The following is a 15,461-nucleotide window of genomic DNA, read 5'->3' as shown; positions in this document are numbered from 1 at the left end:
CATTGAAGTCCCCCAGCAGAATGAGGGAGTCCCTGGAAGGAGTGCTCTCCAACACGCCCTCCAAGGACTCCAAAAAGGGTGGGTACTCTGAACTGCTGTTTGGTGCATAAGCACAAACAACAGCCAGGACCCCTCCCCCCACCGAAAGGCGGAGAGAGGCTACCCTTCCGTCCACTGGGGTAAACGCCAACGTACAGGCGCCAAGTCAGGGGACAATGAGCATGCCCACACCAGCTCAGTGCCTTTCACCGGGAGCAACTCCAGAATGGAAGAGGGTCCAGCCCCTTTCAAGGACAGTGGTTCCAGAGCCCAAGCCGTGCGTCGAGGTGAGTCCAACTATATCTAGCCAGAACCGCTCAACCTCGCGCACCAGCTCAGGCTCATTTCCCACCAGAGAGGTGACATTCCACGTCCCTAGAGCTAGCTTTTGCAGCCGAGGATCAGACCGCCAGGGTCCCCGCCTCTGGCAGCCACCCTGCTCACACTGCACCGACCCCTATGGCACCTCCAGCAGGTGGTGAGCACACGGGAGGGGAGGGCCATGTCACCCTTTCGGGCTGAGCCTGACCGGGCCCCATGGGCAAAGGCCCGGCCACCAAGTGCTCACCTCTGTGCCCCACCTCCAGGCCTGGCTCCAGAGGGAGGCCCCGGTGACCCATGTCCAGGCAAGGGAAACCCTGGTCCTTGCTTTGTCATCATCATATGGGTTATTTGAGCCGTACTTCATCTGGTCCCTCCCATAGACATCTGTTTGCCATGGGTGACCCTACCAGGGGCATGAAGCCCCCGACAACATAGCCGCTAGGATAATCAGGACACACAAACTCCTCCACCACGATAAGGTGGTAGCTCAGGGAGGAGTGGTACCAAATAAAAAAAGTAAATGATGAAGTAAAAGTAAGTAAAAAAAAAAAAAAAAACTGTAAAAAAAAAACTGTAAAAAGCTGCTAAAGAACAATCAAAAGTTGCATTTGAGAATCATCTACGGATGTGGTTCACTTACAGTGTGAAGGCAAACCAACCATTTCGTGAACCTAGAAGGTGTCGCTGTTCCTCCTGTGGCATTTGTCACAAGCATTAACAATATGTGGGGCTGACGGGCAGGCCGCTGCTTCCTTGTTTACATCAGACTTTGAGTTGTGTGCAGGCTTGTCACCCCAAATCATTTCTTTTTTTCCATGCAGAACCAGAGTAATATACATACAAGTAAAGCCTTTTATTTCAGTAAAGCTAATCCTGTCTATACAGAACTCTAAACACATAAATTATGGCACTGCAGGTATGAACTGGTGAATTGAGAAGATAGTTTTAATCCTGCATTGATGCAATACCACAAGTATGAAAAGAGCGTTTGCATTATAGGATGAGAGTATGGCTTCCTTTACCAAACTGGTCCATTAAAAGCACTATGAAGTTGTTGTCTAAGACACATTTTTCTATGCAGATCTGTGATGTTTAGCTTGATTGTGGAAGGAAAAAGCAGAAGATCAGCTCTTCAACTTGGTGCTTGTCTTTATTTGTTTACCAGTAAAGTGACTAGTGCAACTCTAAAAACGTAAAATTCAGTAGAGAAATGGTTAAAAACTTGAACAAAATAAGAAAACTATAAAAAAAAAAGAAAAAAAAATCTTCTTTAGGAGCTAAAACAATGTTGAGCTTCCACTCCATCTTCATACTGGTAGCCCCTCCTACAAGACGAGCCAACGCTAATTGACATTTACTGTACATTTAATGCAATACCCAGACACAAAACATGGGTGTGCACATCTGCCCAATAAAATTAGTCAAGACTATAAAATATTCAACATGGCTCCATATATGGGTCCTTAAAAATAATAAGTTACATCAAAAGTAACACCCCTTCAAAGTATGGGCAACATGGCACATACCATGCGACCTGGTTTAGTACTTGATGGGAAAACAGTCAGAAAAGGAAGACATGAACAGACGTGTGGTAGCTCCAGTCTCAATACATACTTTTACATTCAGCTGTGTCATTGTAACTGCTGCTGCATGTTACTGAATGTAGTCACTTGCTGGTATAACCACGTAACACAACATAGCTTGTATTAGCTGTATTTACAGGAACAACCCAGAGGACTGACTTTATCACTCTAGTTAATTTTGGCATGTTGCACCGGTGTGAACCTCTGGTGCCCCTCAGTTATTTGGCTCCAAACTAATTTAAGTTTATTTGCATGTTAAATTAGATGCTTCAAATAAGGACATAATTCAAATTCAATGAAAAAATGGGGGATAATTACTAAAGCCATATATCTTGGTTTAACCTTTATCAAGCTTCAATGCTTTAGCAGCTACAGCAGTGAAAGGTTTGTCTCTGAAATCTGTCCCTTCATTTGACAGGACAGAAACTCATCATGAACAGATGTAGATTTAAAATTTGACACAAGTAGACATTAATTTCAGATACATATTTGTTTTTATTGTCTGTTATACATGGAAGATAAGGAGAAGAGATTTGAAAAAGAAGAGCTGAGTGCATCATGAGACGTCCCTCAGCAGTCTAGGCCAATGGCAGCATCACTAAGAGACTAGACCAGTGGTCCCCCAAATAGCACAGGGGGTCCCGAGGCTTTGAACATTCAGAGCTATTGTGATTAATGTCCACACATAGTCCCTATTTTAAGAAAAAAAGGCTATATGTTGTTAATTTAACTCTGGCTCTATCAAAGGACAGGACTCAGCCAGAATACAGTATTTATTGTGAGATTGTCACTTTTCATAAAACCAGCATGGTTTCAGCACGGTGTGGGGCAGGGGGTCCAAGGCTTATTAGTATTTGCATGAAGGGGGTCCCCGAGGAAAAAAGACCTGCAGTCTGAGAGCAAAGTGCTCGGTTGGGACTATATGGAACTATGTGATCGTTGATATACAATGGAGCAGGGTGTTTGTACATATGTTCAAAAAGTACAAATCAGGGTGTAGATTTATTTTAGACAAATTTAAGGACATAAAAGTAGCCTACATTGGCCCGCAAAACATTCTTTTCTTTTCTTTTTTTCTATTAGATGTTTATTTGCAATATCATGCAATTTTGAGCAAATAAAGCATGTAAACAAGCAAAAAGTTTTTCATCAATAATATTCTACTCAGAAATTGATATTAAGGTTTTTTTCCCCATTAAATACAGGATGATCTTAATGACTTCAAGACTTGAAGAAAACATTGGATTTGTTGCTCACCCACATCCTGTATTAAAAATCCGTCATCAGAACAAGAACCAGTGTAGCAGACAGATTGTGGTCGGCAGTATCGAGTCAGAGGGCTCGTTTCTGTAAAAGAACTACTGATCAAAGATGCTGCTCTTCAATCTGGATGAAAGGTCTTCCTGGAGGTGATTTGCAACAACGTTTAGTTCAGTTTGAAGATCATACAAACGGGAATATGCTGGTTGGGAATGTTTAAAATGCTCTACAGGTTTGCCTGCATTAATAACAGCATGGTTAACACTGCACTGCAAAATAAGCCCATTTGTGAGCAGAACAGCCCAAGCTGGAGCTTCTCACGTCACGTCTTCACATTCTTCATGTGAGTCGTGTTGTCACACAGGATTACAGTATTTTAACTTTATTATGACATGTTAAACGTAGGAAATAGTAATAATGAATAAGCAAAAAATAAGTAAACAAAAAATAGGTAAACAAAAAATACATAAACAACAAAACACCTCATAAATGTCTGAAAAGGAGTGGGGAGAAGCCTAAGCTTATTTAACCCACCCCCACTATATTAACCTAACAGAAGTATAGTTGCCGATGCTATAGATCCCATCTCATATAATACTTTTACTACTGTGCAATATATATCACAATACTAACTCAAAATCCCATTCCACAGGATGCAAACAATAAACATTATCATTTCATTTTTAACTAGTCAGTTTTTATCATTTTTTTCTTAAACATTTTTTAAACTGAATTAATGTCGGACAGTCTTTTAGTTCTGGGTACAACTTACTCCAAACATGAACCCCAACAACAGAAATACAAGCTGCTTCCATTTGTTCTCACATGAGGTTTATGAACATTTCACCCGCTCGAAAATTATAAACAGAGTTTCTTTTTTTAAACAATCCCTGAATTTGCTGGTCATTTATTATTCTTTATGTTATACATGAATTGTGACGTTTTAAAGTCGATCCTTCAGTTTTAAAGCGTTCAGGTTAATAAAAAGCTGGTTTGTGTGCTCTCTATGGGCCGCTTTATGAACAACTCTGATCGCTCTTTTTTGAATCATACAGATCGGTTTAAGATTGGTTTTATATGCATTTCCCCACACCTCTAAGCCTCAGGTCATGTAGGGGAGAACCAGAGAACAATACAAAAGATCTAAACTCTTTTAATTTAAAAACACTTTGACTTTAGAAATAACTGCTAGTGATTTACAGATCTTTGCTTTAATATGGTTTATATGAGGTTTCCAGCGAAGTTTATTTTGTATAATAATTCCAAGAAATTTGACTTCATTCACTAGTTCTACATTAGTGTTGTTTATTATTAATCTTCTGTCCCTGTTGACAGCCCGATTTCCAAAAAACTGAAATTTAGTTTTGTTCAAATTTAAAGTCAATTTATTTAAATGAAACCATTTTTTTAACTCTGTTAATTTTTTTTCGACTGTATCTATCAATGTTTCTAAGTTCTGACCACTGCAAAGTAAATTAGTATCATCAGCAAATGAGACAAAATGTAACTTTTTTTAAAACTAAACATGTCATTTTTATACAAAATAAACAGCAAAGGACCCGACACTGACCCGTGTGGGAGGCCGCAGACCTGGAAATACACCTGACTCTAAGGACAGGCTAAAAATATAGGTGATTGGTTTAACAACACATTCGATAATTTCTTTCAGCATCGATGTGTCCAGTCCGTTCCAGTCAGCTGACTTTTTAGATCTGCATTTTCTTACAATAGTAAGTATTTCATTTTCATCAGTGGCTTGAATAAATATAGTTTTTATCAAAATTCTGTATTTTACTTAAAGCATCATCAGCTTGACAGGAGTTCACTATTTCTTTGGCCAACTTTGGCCCTATATTAGTAAAATAATCATTAAATTGGTTTGTTATTTTGCTGGCTGACTTTTCAAGAATTTTTCTTGTCAGAGACGGATCGGTTAGAATGATGAACTGCAGCTTTTCAGCAGGAAAATCCCTTCAGTTTTCACTTTGTCTGCTGGAAGTTCACCTGGAACACTCGAGGGCTGTCTGCTGCATTGTTTTCTCTTGCCTTCTTAACTGAATGACTTTTTTAACCTGGAACCTGGAAACCTGGAAACCATGGAAACCTTGGAATCCTGGAAACCTGGAAACCTTGGAATCCTGGAAACCAGGAAACCTTGGAAACCTTGGAAACCTGGAAACCTGGAAACCTTGGAATCCTGGAAACCTGGAAACCTTGGAATCCTGGAAACCTGGAAACTTTGCTTTTCTATTGCTGTTTGTGTAAAGTTGTATAAACGTGATTTTATCTTGTACACTTGTTTATGTTTTTTGAAGTGATGTTTTATTGGTTTTGTGAGGTTTTTGTCAGCAGTTGAGCAAATAAAAACTGTTTTAAGCATTTTTTTTATTATTTATTTATTTTGCTAACAGGGTGTTTCCTACTGCAGCTAACCTGTTTTTATTCTGCTCAGTTTTGTATATTCCTGCTCATTCGAGTAATTTGCCTCTCTGAGAAAACCTCATCTGATCACTGTCACAGTAATTTTTTTTTTTATTTCCCCTACACAGGGCGCAACAGAAGCAGCCATGATAAACACCATGCACAAAATTAAAAGCAAGGATATGTTTGGCCTAAGACGAGGATCAACATGTGGAAATACTGATGACCTCCTTACTCCATCATCAAGTCCCACATGGCCACAAGTAATATCAGATTCTGATGGAAGTGCTGCATTATGGGATATATTTACTGGTTTAGTGGCCATCAGTTCTACACTAAATCAGCTGATAGTTGCCTCACACATAGAGAGGAAAAATAAAAACACCAAGAGGCAAACAAATCTTCTCCATGCACACAAATCTGTGCAGACAGGCACTGCATTATTGTGTGTGACGGTGTGTGTGTCATGCTGCTGTTGGGCTATTCCTGGGGTGAACTGCAAGTAACACACAAACACACACAGTGGTCTGGTAGGCTGAATCACCGGGATTTCCAGCAGGGATCTGGTCAGCCACGCTGCTGAAAGGAGCATCTAATACCTGCCACCAGTGGACAGTTCTTAGCTAAGATAACATACATGGTCTCAACAATATAAGAGGTTTTATTTTCATTTTATTATTATTATTTTTTTATTCTGTAATGAAAAATCTTTCACAAGTTGTCAGGAGACTTACCCAAATGCAGCTATGTGGCAACTGTTGGTAACATAAAACTTTGATGACCACATGTAAGCAGGCAACAGATGTTAAGTTGCAGAACATTTTCCTTAAGGGGGCTGTGAGAAGGGGGGAAACTAATCCGGTTCATTTAGGTCAGACAAAGCTAAATATAGCTTGTTAGAATATTAAGATGCTGTTCACAGTTTGGAGTTTATCAAGTAAAAAATAAACATACTAGCTAAACATGTTCAAATGAAGGAAAACATTTCTATGCAGCATAAACAGAAAAGAACTGCATGCTGTACGTAGCTGCAGCAGGGAGATAAGTAAATATATGCCATCTTCACTTGTCTACAGAAAATGATCTGCTGGGAAAATGTGTCATTACACCCTGTTGATGTGTTCAGTCCCTGTCCAAATGAGCTCTAATATAGTCATGGTTGTTGGCAATGCAAATTTACATTTCTTAAAATGTGGCTGTCTGCTTTATTGCTCTTTAGACATTGTTTGCAGCCATTTAAAACATGTAATGGGGACTAAAATCTAAAGTACCAGCAGAAAACAAATGTGACGCATACCGTCATGTTTGTCATGTTTGGAATCATTCCTGACAAAATTCATGAGACATGATTTAATTTTGTCCTGGAAAAAAACTTTCAAGTACATCTAGTGCTGGTCTGCACTTCTGACATGTTCAATGGCCCTCTGTAAATGTCAGAACCCCAGTAACCAAATACTTGGTTGCTTTGCTGAATGAATGTGAACACAGAAACATGCAACGTCAAAGTTACTTCTTTTGTCTTTTGTTATCCAGTCTTTTTCCATATGAACTATGTCTACAGATATATCCAACAAAAAACTGAAATATTTGCCAAAAGAAAAGAAAAAGGAAAGAAAAAACAATTGCTACCAGTGCCGCTGAAGCTGCCTCAGGCTGTTTTTGAATACTTTTAATTTAAGTTTTCTTTTTCATCTTTGAAATAGTTTTCCTTTCTTCTTTGGTTTCATTCTTTTCAACACAACCTCACATGTGTGGTTTCACAGTTATTTCTTTCATTGTGAAATCCTGGATTAACACACTGGACATAAGATCAACCCAAAAACTTTACATCAGAATAGGGAAAATTGTTTCAGGGTGTAAACAACAAACATGTTTGACAAAACAATGCAAATAGAAATCTCTTTTTTAAAGGGAGATCTCAGGGAAGAGACGGATGAAGATGATGCTGGATTAGCCGCTGTTAGCGGAGATCTCAGAGAAGAGACGGATGAAGATGATGCTGGATTAGCCGCTGTTAGCGGAGATCTCAGAGAAGAGACGGATGAAGATGATGCTGGATTAACCGCTGCTAGCGAAGATCTCAGAGAAGAGACGGATGAAGATGATGCTGGATTAGCCGCTGTTAGCGGAGATCTCAGAGAAGAGACGGATGAAGATGGTGCTGGATTAGCCGCTGTTAGCGGAGATCTCAGGGAAGAGACGGATGAAGATGATGCTGGATTAGCCGCTGTTAGCGGAGATCTCAGAGAAGAGACGGATGAAGATGATGCTGGATTAGCCGCTGTTAGCGGAGATCTCAGAGAAGAGACGGATGAAGATGATGCTGGATTAACCGCTGCTAGCGAAGATCTCAGAGAAGAGACGGATGAAGATGATGCTGGATTAACCGCTGCTAGCGGAGATCTCAGAGAAGAGACGGATGAAGATGGTGCTGGATTAACCGCTGTTAGCGGAGATCTCAGAGAAGAGACGGATGAAGATGATGCTGGATTAACCGCTGCTAGCGAAGATCTCAGAGAAGAGACGGATGAAGATGATGCTGGATTAACCGCTGCTAGCGGAGATCTCAGAGAAGAGACGGATGAAGATGGTGCTGGATTAACCGCTGCTAGCGGAGATCTCAGAGAAGAGACGGATGAAGATGGTGCTGGATTAACCGCTGCTAGCGAAGATCTCAGAGAAGAGACGGATGAAGATGATGCTGGATTAACCGCTGCTAGCGGAGATCTCAGAGAAGAGATTGATGAAGATGATGCTGGGTTAGTTGTCTTTAGGCCTCATTAAGAAAATCCACAGTAGTGTAGATGAACGAGATCATTTTAAAAAACTTTAATATAATCTGTTCTCTTTTCTGCTTGCTGTCGTGTTTCTAACTTTTCCAGATCATCCTTTAGCTACTTTTCGCAGGAGTGCAGACAGACAGGAAGATGGATGGGACATAGGTTGGGGACGGGTTGTCTTTTACCCAGGGGGAAGAAACAATTAGCCTGAATTACATGTCTGTAAACAACAGACTAATGTTAAGTGTCTGGTCCTGTGATGTAATAACGTTAAACCTCTATAGTCTGCTGCATTTTAGGCATTGCCTTAATTTTTTAAGAGCAGCCCACCATAAGTGGACTTGGAAAGTGTACAAAACAAACGGTTTCCAGTTATCTGGTTTGATGCCAGCAACACATTTAACCATCGTTCAGGGTCAGCAGGCAGTCTGGAAAATACAATTCCATTCTTAGGATGTCGACTGGAACATCCAAAGGCACAACACGGATGTACCATTATTTTATTTTTATTTTTTATATAAAAAGCTAGCTGTGGCAGCAGAGCCGGGTAGCAGTACGCCTGCTTTGTTTATCTGTTTGCCCATGAGCATCATCTTCATGCACGTCACATGATCAGTGATGAAAGCTGAGAATGGTCCATATGCAGACCAAAGCTCCCACCTGAATTGGTGCACAGCAGTAACCAGAATGGCACCATTACATATGAGTACATCCCTCTCTTTGCTTAATTCATCTGTAAATCTTTTTGATTCTGAGCAAATATCCTGGAAAAACTAGACACTTCAAGGCTTGCATTCGCCAGTATCTCAGCAATAATTAGGTATGATGGATTATAAGCCCCTGTGCATCTTCATGTCAACATGTCTGCTGTAGTACCATCACCCTCCAGACATCTTTTAACTTTTGAGCAGCACTCTCCATGTCGAGGTGGTATTTTACCTTCAATTACAGTTTCACTACTTGGAATATTGCTTTGTGAGCTGAGAATCTAAATAAAAACCTAAAACTGTCACCACAGCCAGAAGCTGTTGAAATCTTTTCAGTGAGGATCCTTGTGAAGTTTGCAGCTGTGAAATCACAGAGATGGCAAGATTCTTTAAGCCTATAGACCATCTACATTTCATATTTTTAAAAATTAAAAAAAAAATTCTGTGAAATCGTTTATTTGACTCATTTCAATGGGCTGAATATGTTACTAGTCTTGTTCCTCTAAGTTTATATACTACAAATTAACAGCGCCTTCCACAGAAGTGTCTTCCATGTTTGACATTTTTCTTCCCAAAACAAGTAAACCTGTTATAGTACTGAACCTTTTGTTAAAGGGTATAATAAACAGAAACAGTATTAACAAAATGTACTTGTTTCACACCATAACCTGAAAAAAATAAAGGTTAGAAAATGAAAAGAAACATGAATTCTTCCACTGAATAAGCTGTGTGGACATTAATTGCCTCTCTGGAAAGATTCTGCCAGTGATCTGTTTCTGTGTTCAGGGACTTTTTCTGTCTGAAGGATTTCCTTCCTCTCTCTCTTTCTTTTGAAGCTCAGAGTTTTCTTTTTCATGATTTCTTCATGTTTCTATCATTTGTGGTGTTGCTCCAACAACCAGTAGCCTTTCTACAGATGTTACAGTTAGCAGTGATTGTATTAACAGCAGGACTACAGGGCCCCACCAGGGAGGAAGTTAACAGAGCAGTGTTTGCATTGCTTTTGTTTGAAATAGAAGTAACGTATATAGCATATAGAGATCAGAGGCAATCGCATCATGCTAATGTTAAGTTACTGATTCTATGCTACATCGCTTTTATATTTCAAGAAGGTTGTGCTATCACGCTAGCAGTGTATTGACCAGCCCTCGCTCCTTCACTCTTAAAGTGATCCATAAACAGCTGGGTTTGCCACTAGACTTATAATGAAGACCGACACTGTTCCAGACAGTGTTTTATCTGGGAGAAAGTCAAAGTGTTTGATGGCGTGATTTCCCTCCCTCTCCTATTCGATACCAGGAATAAAGCTTCAAGCAGCTCAACCAGCAGCTGACCGCAAACTGCTTTCATTTCCAGGCTGTATCAACCGTCATCCCTTAAAAACACTGTCTGTGGCACGGGGCTAAATTTTGTTCGGTGTGGCATCGGACTTCTCCCCCAGCTGAGGAAGAAGTGGCTGTGACTGGGAGCAGCTCCTGGGTAGCTGGCTGTCCGGCTGACTCTCGCATGTCGTGGCAGATAGTTGATGAGACTCGTACAGTAAGCCCAACGAGTTAGAGTTAGCAACCCTGGTCATTGTTTTCTTGCTGTTTGTTTTTGCCAGCATGCGCTACAATAGAGAAGAAAAGCTGAGAGGCTTAGTGGGTGGATCATATTCATATCCCACACTGACTGAGTTACCAAGGGGTTAAAAAATCATACAATATTAGGGACATAAGGGACGTTTCAAAAGCAAAAATTTAAAAAATGTTTTCAATTTTAAAAATGTGGCATTAATGGGAGTCAGTAGGAATTTGTTGTCAGATTAGATAGTAAAAAAATTAATCTGACCCTGCCAAAAAACTAAAAACAAAGATTTTGTTATCCATATTATTATATCAAAGGCTGATCTTTACATTAAGTCCCCAAACCACCCAAAATCTATCAAGTAAAAAAAAAAAACAACTTAATTCTTCTGTTTTTACTTTCATGAAAATAGTGACTTTGTGTTGGAAAATTGGCATTTAAAGTGTTAAAAATAATTTAAATGATTCCATATTTGTTTTTTTTTTTATTAGGACTGAAAATGATTAAAACATCTGAGTAAAACAATGTGGTAAAAATATTATTTTGTAATTTTTAAAAGCAGTTTCAGGGAGGGGACTTGTTGTCCTCCGGTGACCCAAAAGGATAATAAATTAATGCTACTCACAAGGGTTGATGCTTCATGGTTAATTTAAATTTACCATTTGTGAGTTGTGAGTTTGTAGGTTAAATGAAGCTGATAAATCCAAGTTTGCTGTAAGTTCAGATACAGATAAATTCCACATAAATTAGAAGAAAAACCGAATCATTTTTCATTCTTTTTTTCAGCCTACATGATGGTTTCTAGTCCAGCTTCCTTAAAGTAAGTAATGATGTGTAAATAGTTGTTGCTTTCAGCAGGACGTTGGTGCGGACATGGTTTTAGCTAAAATAACATCAAACCACCGACCTCTCTGTTACTCTGAAGCAGCTGCCTGGATAACTGGTTCAAACACAGAGATGAGCAGGAACTGGAGAGCATTCACATGACACTATAAATCCTCCATCATCGTCATCATCATTCTAACAGGTGAACTATATTTTAATGTCTAGAAAATGTTGTCTAGACACTGACATTTAAATAACCTCTTACCCATTGCCTGCTAATTGTTGGGATAGCCAAATCCTGGTATAGCGTCAAGCCAGATGTTTTCATTTTATTATTTATATAAATATACATAATATTATGTATAAATTTTGTTTTTAAAATGCATAAATTGTTTTTATTATGTAAAGCACTTTGTGATGCTTTGTGCATGAAAAGTGCTCTATAAATTTGATTTGAGTTGACTTGATAGGCTCCAGCTTCCCTGCGACCCTGAATTGGATTAAGCAGTAAAGAAAATAAAAGAATAAATGCTCAACCCCCCCCCACAACCGTGCATTAGAGTAAGCAGGTATAGAAAATGGATGGATGGATGGATGATGGATGGATGGATGGATGGATGGATGGATGGATGATGGATGGATGGATGGATGGATGGATGGATGGATGGATGGATGGATTGATGGTTTAAACCACAAGAGGAGCTTTAATGCCCATTTATGCTTCTTTGCCTACGTAAATGGTGACGTCCCATTTCAAGCCGTTACGTCGCCACCTTCATACTGCTGTGTGTCTTTTATGTTGCCATGGCTAATAAGACAGTTCATCCACTAGTGGGCAGTGCCGAGTTCATAGTTCACTTCCACATTTTGACACAGTTGGTGGTGGTGATGCACCAATCTAAAGTTGCTTCCAACTGTCCAAAAACACTAAAAAATGAAGAAGAAAACCACAAAGAAGAAGCGTTTTCAGGCAATAACAAACAGGGCGATGGGGGAGGAAATCATAATAATGCACATGCTTAGAAAGAGACATAAAAAGAGGCAGCACATATGGCGGCAGTCTGTTCGACCATTGTATACTTTGCGGCATGTGGACGGCAATTCTGTAAGTGAGGCTGAACGGCTTGCTGTGACCCTACGCTATCTTGCATCGGGAATTAGCCAGCAAGCTTTGGCAGCAAGTTATTAGCTGGGTTCTGCAACTGTGTGTTGCATCATCAGAGAAGTGTGCCATGCTATTTGGACTGGGCTTAAGGACGACTTTGTGGCTTTGCCAGAGGGAGAACAGAGGGAGAGAATCAGGAGAGACCTCAGGGAACAGTGGGAAACATTTACAGGTGAGAGCACCAGCCAACAGTGGGAGCAGTTTTCATAACTACAAAGGCTACTTCAGCTTCATTCTACTGGCAGATTGTGATACAAAGTACAGCTTCACCTTCATCAACAATGGAGCATGTGGAAGAGACAGTGACGTTGGAGTTTTTGCCAGATCCGACTTTGGATCACAGCTCATCCAGGGAAAGCTTCCCCTTCCACCTCCTGCATCTCTGCCCGGTTCTGACGTTATCATTTCACCGGTTTCCTGGGTGATTAAGCATTCCCACAGAGGGTAAACCTGATGCGTCCATATCCTGGTGAGACAAATACAAATATAAAAAAAATAAACAATAAGGGTTCTTGTACCCTTTTAGGTCACTGAAAGTATAACTGAAAATGCCCTGCATTCTTACGAATCAACTAACGTCTTGTCTTCAATATGATTGTTGTCTTAACAGGCTCGCAGCTCTCTGACCACTGGACCTACAATTGCATTTGAGGGCTTGAGAACTCATTCAGCATCTTTGCAGCAAAGACAGTCTTTGGAAGGGCCATGGAGTGCTCCATTGAAACAACTGAGGACATCTCAAAGGTCTGCTTTGCTCTCCACAACTTCCTGTGTGATTCAGATCATTTTCAACCAGACACTGGCAGCTATATCGACCCCATGCTGATGGACACTGATGGTGCATCGGGAGAATGCAGACAGGCAGTAGATGGAGACACCGACCTTGTGTACAAACAGTACAAATGAGAGAAGAGTTCCTTGGCAGGATGCTGTCACTCAATTGCACACAAATTGCCACAAAATGCTGAACACAACTGCTCAGTGCACCACAAAAATCAGCATTCTCTGATTATTTTCCAAACAGATTAGTCCTTGTCTTTTAATATTTTGGTGTAATACAATTCAAGTCCTAAACACTAAATGTGTCAGTTAGCTTCATTCACAGTGCAGAAGACAGCTTACTATCCTTGCAAGTAATCAGTGACTTTATTCATGTTGACTTTCTCAAAAAGTTTGGCTGTACTGTTCTGTATAAGATATTTTTAAGGTGTTCTTCTTGTGTCACATGTTCAAGTTCTAGGGTCTAGGATGTAATGAAAAGGTGTATAAAGTTTCTATAAATGTTTTCTGATAAAAGTGCACAGCAAACCAAAGTATAACATAAATAAAAAAATTCAGTCCAGTATAAAAATATCAAACAAAATAAACTTTCCTGGAATTTGTCCACACCTCCATTTGTCCATTGTCATCTTTGGCTTATCCCTGTGCCCTGGCAACATCTTAAAAAAAAAATGACTTGCATTGGGTAGAAGGACTGACTTAACATTTTAATTTTATTATTTACCAAATATAAATGCTTAAAATACAGCATTAGCTTTCCTTATGGTTTCTCTAACATATTATTACTTTTGTACACTTCTCATCGAGCTTTAGTGCATGTTTTGCATTTGTACCCATGTACAAAAACAGACATATGGATTGTTATAAATCACTGTAAAATAGACATAATCGTTGCTAAGGTACTGAGACCAAAAACAAAGTGCTATATGAACTAGTTAAATGTCACAAAGACTTACCATAGTTTTAAAAAACTTTTTTAATTGTAGATAGAATTGTCTTATGTTGGAAATACCTTCACATAGTTCATAAATCACATTCATAATAGATATGTGATGTATTAGGCTGCAGCCTGTAAATACCTGCACGCAAGTTGAGGGAATGAAATCTGTATAAGGAATAGCCATAAGAATTGTAGTGTTTCATAGTTAGTAATTGCTATTAGTTACAACCTACTCTTGAGGTTAATAGGAGTAATCTGGGTACTCTTCAAAAACTAAAAAAAAACAAAACAAAACAAAAAAAAAACAAACACTTTATTTTATTTTTTCTTCTAGGTGCTATTGATGTTTGTATAAAAAAGCTAATGAAATCTACTTTAGTGTGGCAAACGGTGGGGGACCAACCAGCTGACGATATTGACATTCCAATTATCTTGCTGCTAATGTGGCTAAAAGCAGCAAAGACTGATAGGCCAAAACATTATAACCTGCAGAATACACTATCAATCCTCCTTGTGAGGTCTAAACAGTCCTGCCTTACCAAGCTAGCAGTAGATCTATTAGCTTCTGTGAGCCAGGACTCCCAGGTATCTGTTTCATAGTCATTCATCTCATGCATCACCAAGTGCTGTGGGCTGTAACATGGATTAATTAGTCCTGCCCTGTTTCTGTCTGAGAATGCTTTGTCCATGATTTCCAAAAAGAAACTCAGAAAAAAGGAACATTTCTTCAAAAATTCCACTGTAAATAAGCTCAGGAACAGTAAAGACAGCAATGAGTATTGGCTTGGTTTGTGCTAGCTAGCTGCTCTTTATAATACTAGCAAACAGATCTTTACCATTCAACGTGTTTATTACTAATGTGGTGAGTGCAAGGCAATTAAGGTTTGTTTAAACCCAAAATAAAACGGACAACGCCAACTGGAGGTCCCTCCAGTAAAATAAAAAAATTAAAGACTCAAATTAAGCACATGGACACACGGATTCACAAAACAAAACCATATTTTATTAACATTAAATAAAAACAAATGAAATGCACACAAGGGTTACAACTAGGGCTGGGCGATATGAACC

Source organism: Melanotaenia boesemani, chromosome 7 (genome assembly GCF_017639745.1).
Source record: "Melanotaenia boesemani isolate fMelBoe1 chromosome 7, fMelBoe1.pri, whole genome shotgun sequence".
Classification (NCBI taxonomy): domain Eukaryota; kingdom Metazoa; phylum Chordata; class Actinopteri; order Atheriniformes; family Melanotaeniidae; genus Melanotaenia; species Melanotaenia boesemani.
Note: the sequence above shows the minus strand (reverse complement) of the source record.